We start from the raw sequence: 12,318 nt of genomic DNA, 5'->3' as shown, positions 1-12,318 counted from the left end.
CGTAGTCGTCTACAATATTAGAAATGGGCTCAGGGTCCGGAGGTCGATTTTCATCTTCCTCCATTTCAGCAAATTAAAAAAAAAATTAAACAATAATAATTATTTTAGAAATAATAAATGATAGAAATAATACACGCAACTTCGTCGCAAACCAATAACACAAACAAAAATAATGAATACGAAAAGGTAACAATAAATAAATCTTATCTGTACGCCGCGCCGCCGTCAAAGTAAGCCGTCAAACACAGAGCACTGGTAAACACGACTGCACACTACCGAGGTTCGGTGACTACTCACCCTCATAGTTCTACATATAAATCAAACATAGAAAGAGTTCAGAAAAAGTTTTTGAAATATGTCTCTTATCGCATGCGAAATGATGAAAACAATGTGTCCATGAACCTTAAAACTCTTGATCAACGCCGAGATATCAAAGACCTAGTAATGCTATATAAGATAATCCACTATTTTATTGATAGCCCATACCTTTTACAAAATATTCATTTCAGATGTCCATTAAGAGTAACTCGATCTCCGGACACATTTTATATTCCTAAGAGCAATACTAATTATCTTGAAAATGTATTTATAAGAAGAAGCTGTAGCACCTTTAATAGATTATGCACAAATATCGATGTGTTTAACACGAGCCTCGCAGGATTCATAGCATTCCTAAGAGAGTAGCGTTCGATCGTTGCGGGAAACTTAGTAGTGTTAGTGTGTGTATTGTTTTTGTATGGGTTGAATCTGTAGACTTTTTATTTTTATTTTTTTGGAGATTTTCCTTTTCTACCAGTTATTATTTATATTGTATTGTATTATTTATATTCATATGTTTTTCTACCTATATATAAAACGAATCTTCTGTGGAAACTTTACTGGTTTATGCAACTTGGTAAAAATGATTTGTATTAAAATATATTTGTATAACTGTTTGTTTCCCAAATAAAAAAAATAGCAATATTGTTCAATTTGATTGCAAAAAGCCGCCTTTTCTTTAAATAAAGCCTTTGAAGAACCAGCCTTGTAATCTAACTGTACCCGCCAGTATTTATGAGTCAAGCGCATTATCTTTTGTTCCTTACAATGAAATCAGACCGCGGCAATGGCTTGACTCAATTCTACCGTCCTAACACTACAAGTCTGGGCCGAATGCCAATTAACTGGGTGGTCACTGGCCATGGCGGTCAACCGTGGTCATCTTTACTGGCCAGTCGTGACCACCTGATTATTTGTTTATAAAAATTTTTCGTGAAATTAAAAAAGTCTTCAGAGCACTTAGCAACACAATTTTTCTATAATTACGTATTATGTAAGGTAACGTTTTCTAGGTCACATCGATTCCGTGTTTGTTTAGGTTAGGTTAGGTTAGGTTAAGTTGACGGCCTTCTCCACAATTCAAATTCACCAAATTCCTGTTAAATTATTGCGCAATTTAAAGTTACAATCGATGGTCTACTGTAAACTATAAATTTATTGCAAACAATAGCACATCAGATTTACATGTAAACTCATAAGTCACTGAACCAATGCAGAAGTTCTTCGTATGCAGAATTATTGTGAAATAACTCCAATTTATTTTTGGGGTATTATGTTGATGCAGATTTGAAGTGTATGCTAGATGCGAAATATATGAATTACCATAATATTTTTGGCAGTGAGAATCTCAAATCATATTCAATTTATTGTTCGCAACATCATGGGGAACGATAAATTCAATATTACCCAATTGATTATCGGAAACTTTGATGGATGACATAAAAGAACAAGACGCCGCTCTTGGATTTTGGTTTATGGTATGGATTCATAATCTACGTTCTACGTGATTGGTGCGAACGGAATTTCTGAGTTGTTCTGAGCTGTTGCTTGCTGATCGCACTAATGATGACCAATCTCCGACAAGAAAACTTAAAATAGAAATAAGAAAAATCATCTCAGCTGCTCCCAGCTCTCAAAAGCCAGTGGGACCATAGCATCCCCAATTGGAGCATTTGGGACTGAGAATGAGATTGGGGGAGGGATGAGAGATGGAGAAGACGAACATTAGGAAGTGCCAGTCTCTCAGATTTGGTCACTAAACACGGTTAAAGTTACTTCTATACTTATAGCACCTATCATGAATGGATGATAGCTTACCTCCGATAAGCAGTATTATCAACAAACGGAGAAGTAGAAGAATCCTTTTGTAGTGTGATCGGTTAGTGACTACGTCCAGGCGTTGCTCGTTCAGTTATTTCATCATTGCACAAGCAAATCATCCGTTGTTAACCCGTGAGAAGGCGCGCTATGAGCAATTCGCTGACGCTAAAATTAATGAACTAATATTTAAATAAGCGGTCTAAAACGCGTGTACTTTGTGTCTTAAATACTCTGCAACGAGCACGTGACGTGCTATGATTATGCGTGTTATGATTATGCGAGGCACGTTCGTCAAGATCTCATGCCCTTTTCCATACTAAAAATATTTTCTTTATATATATCGGTAAAATTCAGTAATAAATTACATTTTAAATTGCGTGAGCATTTCGCTCGCGCGCGCCTTTCCGTGTAATTTTTTTAATCACGGATAGTAACTGTAGTAAGAGTTTTTTAAAAACATTGTCAGTTTACTCGAAGCCCGAGAACGTTTGTGTTTCTTTTTGAAAAGTAAGTAAATAAGTTCACCCCATGGAGTTGGCTGGCTGGCTGGCTGGGTAACTGTGGGAGGGTGGGGGGTGGGGAGGTGGGTGGTGTAGATGGAGGTTTAGTAGGTATACACATGTGTGAAGAGACGGCTTGGGTAACCTACTTCTCGGCGCACTTTCTTCTAACTGACGTCAGGCGTGGGTGGTGTCAAGTGGGTGGCTGCGGTCCGAACCTGCCAATTATTTTAGTGGTAATACCTTAAATATAAGGTGAAAAACTATAAAACTTTATCTAGAACGAACTTCGTGGCAAAATGGTAAGCCATAGTTATCTGAATCAAATGTTTGTTTTTGTTTGTAGGAAACAATACATTTGACAATAAATTAACAACACTGTCTAGTAAAAATGAAATATTACGAAAACAGATATAAAAGTAACTAAAATAATCTTGATAAGTACATAAGAACTATGAACTTCCCAAAATAAAATAAAACCATATCAGTATCTACATAAGGAGCGTTATTGTCAGCGGCCCGATTCCAAATGTTACACGAAGTGGTGCATCGCCTCAATTCTCATTAGTTCTGTCAACTTATACATAACATAATACTATATTCAACTTATGCATAACATTATATTATATTATGTTATATCAACTTATACATAACATTATTTTATGTTATTTTATTTCAACGTATAACAAACATACTATTATATTAACTGAAGTCAACTTATACTAATTACATAATATAATATTATGCTTTGTATAAGTTGACACAACTTATAAAAACTTTAATGTAAACATTATATTACGTTATGTCAACTTATACATAACATTATATTATATTAAGTTATGTCAACTTATATATAACATTATGTTAACATATACATAACATATTATATTATGTTACTTCAACTTATACGTAACATAATATTATATTATTTTAAGTCAACTTATACATACATGTCACGTCATGTTTACATAACATATTATATTATGTTATGTAAACATATACATAAGATAATAATATGCTTTGTATTAGTTGACATGACTTATAAAAACTTGTATGTAAACTTTATTAAAGTTTACATAACATAATATTATGTATTTAAATATTATATTATTATTATTTTTATATATACATAATATTATGTTATGTAAACTTATAAATAACATAATATAATAATACAATTTTATGTAAACTTATACATAACATTATATTATATTATGTCAACATATACATAACATATTATATTATGTTATGTCAACCTATACATAACATAATATTATATTATTTTATGTCAACTTTTACATGCATGTCATGTCATGTTTACATAATATATTATATTATGTTATGTAAACATGACATGTTATTATGTTACATAACATATTATATTATGTTATTTAAACGTATACATAACTTTATATATTATAATATTTTATTTCAACTTATACATAACATAATATTATATTATGCTGGGTTGGTAACTGTACCCAAAATGTGTATAAAAAATTCAACCTTTGTTTTTCGTCATATAAATAAAAGTACTGTAAGTCAGCGTTATTACATTATTAAATACTTTGTTTGGCCAATGGTCTAAACATCAGGTCACATACAAAACACAAGCATGTGACAAAGAAGACAGATAAAATGAGAAGTTTATAATTATTGAGATAACGTATAGTGAAATGTGTAATTCATTTATGCTAAGGAATGTTTATTAATTGTATCTGGATTCTCTTATGATCTTTTAATAGTGCTCTTTTTCCGATGTTTCCGAAAATTTTTCACCGATTATATTATATATAGATGTCTCCTGTGACAGGTAAAAACGTCTGTTCTGTTCTTTGAAAAACAGCGCTATCTGTTGGACGCAAAAGCGACATTGTATTGTTTTTCTGCATAGACAGACTGAGCCACAGCAATGTGTGGTGGGGTACAGCTAGTAAATCGTACAAATAAAATTTTAAAAAGCGTAAATAAAAAAATATTTTGATTATTGTACTAAGCGGAATTGAACAGCCCTGATAGAATGAAAACAAAGTAAAAACTGAACTTCATGCAACCTTCACTCTGCAGCAACTCTAGGCCCCAAGTAGAAGAGATAAAATACGTTATATTTTCCTATTAAAATAACAATTGACATTACATAGATCTCATTAGATTATCTCAATCACTTTTACTCAATTTTTTGTTGTTTTATCTAACTACAAGAGTTTTTCAAAATCAGATGCGGTAATTTTGCTCTTATTCTAAATATCAAGTGTGCAAAATTTCATCAATAAGTATCAAAATTCTGCTTTAAGGGGGTGGAAAATGGGATTTAGGTGAATTTCCTCTTATTCTAAACATCAAGTGTGCAAAATTTCATCAATGATCATAAAAATTCTGCTTTCAAGGGTGGAAAAGGAGAATGAGGGCGGTTTTTTTCAATATCATGCAGACAGTGAGTTTCTTATTATTTTCTTGGTTAAGTGTGCAAAATTGCATCAGTCTTTGAATAAAACTGTAGATTTGTGTATAAAACAACTCACACGTGTCATTAAATACCAATAGATAAAAAATAAGTATTACGTCCGTGGGGATTTTATGTCGAAAATGATTTATTTACCGTTTTAAAATAGTACCTACATAAATATTCTACACGGCTTAATCTGCTAATATGTTTTTTTTAGTGAATACTGAACAACATCAATCAATTTTTCCCAATCGTCTGGAGCCAGTGAGACTATGGCATCTCCAATTGCTGTAAGGCTAAAGGTAGAGGGGATCTGGTCACTAAACACGACTAAACCAGAGGAGATCTGATCACTAAACACGACTAAACCAATTTCAAGCAACGTTTCAATTTTGAATAGTGGTCTTACACCAGGGCAATACTGAGAATATCTTACACTCTGAAACTACTTATCAAAGTTTAAACAAATAGATATACATTTAAAATAATAATGTGTAAACCGTTGGAGACACGGCCTCCGTGGTCGAGGGGTAAGGCTCTCGACTAGCAAGCCGAAGGTTGCGGGTTCAAATCCTTGCATGCCAAAAATTTATTTGATTGATTTTTCGTTTTTCCACAATTTAATCATTCAACTTGTGTGGGGTATTTTGATACACGTTTCTGAGTGGAAGATGCTCTCAGTATTGCCCTGGTGTAGGACCACCATTCAAAATTGAAACGTTACTTGAAATGGCTTTAGCCGTGTTAGATGACTTAATTTAAATAGTCAGGTACTTCATACATACATCTCCTTCCCCTCCCCACAACATAGCCCAATTAGGGGTAACATAGTTTCAGCGGCTCTAGATGGTTGAGTGCAGTTGAGAAAATGGGATATAATGGGATCAAAATAATAAATATTAAAATATCTTCGTGTAACGAGTACGTTGTCATAATATTTGGGTTTTATCAAATACACGGCTTATTATATAACAGAGTTGTAAGAGCATGCGAAATACATTAAAAACTATGACAATATTCTGTACTTGGAGGCGTATATTATATTTCCTCAATATATATTCGATAGATATTTTTTTAAACGATGTAGAGTCTTTGTGTAGCATAAGCAGTTGAAAAACTTACCCGTAAAAAACAAAGTTCTTTTACTATAATAAGTAGATCACTTTTCAATTTGCGACCTAGTTGCGATATCTTTTGGACCAGCTAGAAGTCAATTTAAAAAAAAATAATATCCCCAGGGACTGGCTCTTAAATTGCTGTGCACTTTAAAATTTATATTAAATCTTTAAAAAAAATTGTTAACTGATGGTTAAACCTTCCTCCGCAGGGATTGGAGTCAACACCGCTAACACCTAAGCCGAACCCTAATTGATAATTGATTACAAAAATTTATTTCGTATATTAACTACTATAATATCATCCAATTTCAGAAAAATGCTTGTATGTGCATGAGTGCAAACAAAAGTTTAAAAAATGGATTATCATCGACAGCAAGTCTACCTGCTGAGTTACAGCTCGATCGGATGCCGAGAAGTGGGTTAATTTAAACTTCCAAGATTATTTTTCATTTATTAATTCGATCAAGAAAATGAAAATTCAAATACATGTATTTCAAAAACATTCAAACCAGCAATAATAGAATTTTACTAAAACCGAAGGATCGATGTTGATTTTTTAAAATTGTGATATAAAAAATAAAAATAAGTTAGCAGTTATTGGTTGTAACAGTAAAACATTCCATTGCCGGCGTTGGGGCATAAATATCGCATACTACCATCCTTAACTGTGAGAAAGTTTGGATTTGTGAAATAAACTCTAAACTCAAGTAAGCAATAATAAAAAAAAAATATTAAAATTTTTCACATAAAAATTAACCTTACATACTAACACTTTGCCAACATGCTTCGTATTATCATTCAAATTACAATTTCTCTATTTTACGCCGAGAAGATCAACAAACCAAAAAAATATATACCAACATTTCTCCACTCTGTAAAAAGATCTTTATTCATACCAAATAAATCTAAATTGTGCCATATCTTTAATGAGACTTTTGACTGAGTTGTCTTTGTATTGCCAGATGTATTGTAAATTGGTTTAGTAGTTGAGGATAGAATGAAAGGAGTGAAGTTGTGCACTTGATCTTCACAAGACAGTGTACTTTTGGAGTTGGATCGATCGGGTAGAACGGGTTTCGCGCTTGCTGCTTCACGCGTTGAAGTCTAGTAAAAACACTTTGTTTTCAAGTTCGATTATAGTGCTTCAATATGTCGTTAAAGAGAGAAACTATACGCGAATAGTGTGAGTTTTTTAAGTGTTTGTGGGGAGTTTAGGTTCAAAACTAACACGGTTATATTTTCAAGGGAATATTTTCAAGATTGCCAACAAAATCTGTATTAATAAAAATTCAATCTGCTTATGTTTGTGCTAGCAAAACTCAAAATGTGGTCGATCGATATCGCATAGAGCTTAAAATTTTATTTTTATTAGTGCCAGGAGTGTTTAAAGAGTGGTTTTAATGATAGAAAAAGTCGAGGACGCACGAATACTTAACGCAATATCTTTGAAAAGGAATGACATACAAAGTCGAATTAAACTCTATATAATGTAGTTTTTTAACAGTAACATTGTGGTATACAGTAGTGAATGGTGAAAAAAGTCCGAGACGCCTGAGAAAGACACTATCAATAGCGAAAATACATAAGCAAATGCGAGGTCCACTAGTCAATGATAATATTTCTACCTAATGTTTTTTTGTGAGATGAATACTTTTCGAATGTTTTTTGTATCACATAGGATAAAAGATCATCACAAACTTACTTAATTATAATAATAATAATATAAAAGTCATAAAAATTGCATTAAGGTTTTCGTTATGTGTAAATTAACGTAGTTAGTTACGTAGCGATATACATACCTAATAGTTTTTTTTTTTAAAATTAATATTAATAAAATATATTGTTTAATAACTCAGTTAAATTAACATAAATGTCAACGTTGAGGTGTTTTGTATTACATTAGTAATTTCTGAGAATTATTTCGAAAATTTTTCTGCAATTTAAATTGTTTTAAAAGTTATAATAGGCTAACTAATGGGATAACTTGTAATGTAATTGTTTAATATTTCACACATACAATCTTGCCGTAGTCAGTGGGTCTTGTGGGCATCCCCGGTCAACGGAATGTTGTGAGGATGAAAGCAAAGGGAAATTAAAAGAGATTAAGTATTCGGATTGGGGAGTCTCTGGCTATTATGACCCTCCTCACAGCATCCCAGAAGATTAATAGACCCTGAAGAAAATGTATAATGGAGATATTGTAAAGCTGAAAATATACAGAAACTTTTTTGTTCTTAACTATTTTATTTTTGTAATAGTTATTAACGCAAAACAATAAAATATAATTTACTTGCGCACGCCTGATTTTCAACCAGCGATCTCCGGCTGGTAAATCGAGAACCTTGCCCCTTGACCATGGAGGCAAATTGCAATACATTTCTCATGATTTGATAGTTAGCGCTAGTGAAATGTGCAACACATTTTGCCACTTTTATGGCGTCTGTTCCCGCAACTTTCGTTGAAATACAGCGTGATTCATCATATAATACAATTATTTAAAATTTTATTATTAATTTTATTATTATTATTTCAAGGCCTATTTATTATAAATTTCTAAAGAAAGCTATTTTAAAATATAATAGAATTTATGTACGAGTCATCGCTAAAACAAAATTTGTGCCTATCTTTGATTACGATGTCAATGACTTACACCCAAGATTCTGAACATACATAAATCATTATTTCGAGATAAACGTTGATTTAATACATTAAAGTATTCAAATATTGTTGGAATTGTATGTTTGTTATAGATTCCATACTTTTAGACATGCAAAATTTGGAGTCCTTTAGCAGAGATCTAATTCATAATTAATTCATGAATAAAAAGGTGAAAATACGAAATATTGGCTTTAAGCTATCATTGTGTAGATTTTTTGTTTAACCTCTCTGGCCTCTGGCGTATTCTGTCAGAAGGTCGGATTATTTTAGATTTTCAGTAAAATCCAAATAAATTTAATATTTCTGAATGTGTCTGAAAACTAAACACTGTTTTTTAAAGGATGAAAAATTACGCTTTTAAATTGTGTTATTAGAGATAAACATACATTTTATGTTAAAAATGATAAAATATCTACCGAGTAAAAATAAACTGTCTTGTAAACATTAGTTTATCGCTAAAAAATAATAATATTTGACAAGTCAAAAATATTTCACCAATAAATGAAGATATTATATGTCTCGACGCCATCTAGTGAGAAATTTAGCACTAACAAAGCCTTTCCTACAAAAATAAAGTTGGTTGTTTGCAGGTAGAAAAAATATAATAAGCAGGAATTGTTGATTGAAGTACTAGTACATATTGAAACATTTGGCGGGTTGGAAATAAGCCGACATGGCTCAATGGTTTCAGAGCACCTGACCGGACATCAGAAAGCACGGGTTCAATTGCCGTTGGCGGCATTTATTTTTACTCGGGAGATATTTTCAATTTGTATTGGTATTTCAGGCGACTAATTATTGCTTCTAATTATTTGTAAAACATAACCATTTATATAAGTTGGCATAATCATGTTCTCTCTTTCATTCACAAATGTCTTTTCCATACATTTAGACATACGTTCATTACAAAAACAAGAATAAGAGTTTTAAAAGCTTATTTTTCATACACATTTTCAAACATTTGTATCCCGATATTATGGTATAATTTGCACCCCACTCCAAAGTGGGAGATTCTTCTATTTTGACTCTCGGGAGATACAACTTATCAGAATCGGAAGGTTGTTTGAAATTTCTCTACATATCTTTAGTTTCCCGGTATGATTTTCCTTTTCCTCCCGTTTTAATTTTCCTCCTCCACATTTTCCAGTATCACATCATTATAATAAAACATTTTTATTTTAAAAATTACAATTTACTTTTAAAAATGTCATAAAAAATTAAAAATTAAAAAAAAAATACACAAATATTTTACTAGACAAATGTATTACAACTTCACTGTCACTTCATTTTTTTGTAATTTCATATAAAAATAATTAATATAAAATTCCAGAAGACCCTTTGGTTTTAGAGGCGTACATTTTAATTCTTCTGTTATTAACGTCTAAATATGAATATGAATCGTGGTGTTTTCTCTTTCTAACACCGTTAAGAACATATTTTTCACAATGATATCAAGGGAGACATAACGATTTCTATGATACCATATGAGCTGTTCAGCTTGAGTTTTACTTAAGGATCATTATTTCATATAATTCTAACGATACAGTTAAGAAGCTTTGCTGGTAATATGTAGAAAGCAAAGAAATAGGGTTGATAAGAACGAGGATCGTTAAACTCAAAACATGTTTACCGAATCAAGTCTCTAACTTATCTTATCTTCCTCATAATATTGGGAATGCAATAAGCCTGCATGCTCTAGGCAATTTGGACTGTTTTATATGTAAAACCGTACAAGATTCCCAACTGCTGCTAACCGTATGGAGCCAGTAAGACTATGGAATCCCCAATTGGGGTATGTTTTGAGGATGAAGGTAGTGAGGAAAATGAAGATTGGGAATGCTATAATTTCACATTTATTGCTTATACATGTACATAGTAAAATAAACATCACACTGGGTCTAATAATTTGAATTAAGGCGATGCACTACGTCGTGAAATATTTTAAATTGAGCCGCTATCAATAACAACCCTTACGTAGATAGCGAAAAGGTTTAAATTCCCGCTTAACACCATCCGCCTGATTTATGCAAGAAAAAAACATGGCCAAAAAGTGCCTTTTATTTTATTTTGTGGATGTTCAGGCATGAATATTTAATTTTTTTTGATCATTTTATAAATAACTTAATTTTCCACATTATACAATAAAATCATAACTGAAAATAGGTTCGTAAGTAGGAGATTTTGAACTTTAAAGCAGTTTTCATAGGCCTTATACATTATTTTTTTCTGGGCTTATAAAAAGATTTATCTAAAAAATAGTCAATTATTTCAAAGGCCAAGATGTATTCTACTCGGAGCATTTAATCAAAGCATCTGAAACATTTCTAGGCGACCAAATTTTCAAACCGAAAACACATGATTTTGCATTACTACGTATGGCATCGCCTTAAGACAAAGTATTTATGTGTAAAGCACCCTTGCGATGAATATCACAAATTTTATACATTTTACAGAAAAAAATTTGGAATATACCAAAACTTTGCATTGCGAATATAAGTAAAGGTTTCTAAGAGCTTTCACCTGATTCATAATAAAGCACCCTATAGCTGGACTGATTTGCCATCTAAAGCAGCATTATATCTGTTAGGCGTTAGACCAGATTCAACTTCAGGAGAAAGGTTTTACAATTATTTCAGTTGCTAACCAAGTCGGGAGAAAACATTTTACATCTCTATTGCACAGTGGTTGCATATTGTCTGTTGATTTAAATATATTTTTTATTGTCGTGCGATATCTTTCTCGGACCTTTTTCTACCATTTACTTCTTGTAGTATCATGAAATCAACATTTTTACTGTTAAAAAACTTTATTATATCGGCTTTAAATTGACTCCGTATCTCAATCCTATGCAGATATATTGCGTTAATTATTCCTCTGCGAAAAAATCCGACCAGCAGTTTTTCAGTCTATAGGGCATCCACAAACGGACATTTTTTTATTTGTATAGATTAGTACCCATTCCTATTTTTGTAAATACCGAGTCCCAACTGCTACGAACTGGGGTTACTATATTGTTAGGCTGAAGGGAGTGGGAAAAGGAAGGAGATGGAAAAGAGGATGGTTAGAAAATACCATCGGATCTGGTAACCAACCATGATTCGGAATGACGGTATTTTTTGTAAAATATATAGAGTTTTTCTAACGGAATAACGCAACATTGAGTCTGCGTACATAAACAGTTTTATACAAATGTTGAGTCTGCGTACAATATAAACAGTTTTATACAAACCTTGAGTCTGCGTACATAAACGGTTTTACACAAATGTTGAGTCTGCGTACATAAACAGTTTTATACAAACGTTGAGTATATGTACATATAAACAGTTTTATACAAACGTTGACTCTGCTAACATAAATATTTTTTATACAAACGTTGAATCTGCGTACATAAACAGTTTTATAAAAACGTTGAATCTGCTTACATAACTACTTAACTACCTTTTAACTACGTCCTCCA

This window comes from Hesperophylax consimilis, chromosome 27, assembly GCF_061612785.1.
Source record: "Hesperophylax consimilis isolate HC1 chromosome 27, BYU_Hcon_1.0, whole genome shotgun sequence".
NCBI lineage: Eukaryota > Metazoa > Arthropoda > Insecta > Trichoptera > Limnephilidae > Hesperophylax > Hesperophylax consimilis.
Note: the sequence above shows the minus strand (reverse complement) of the source record.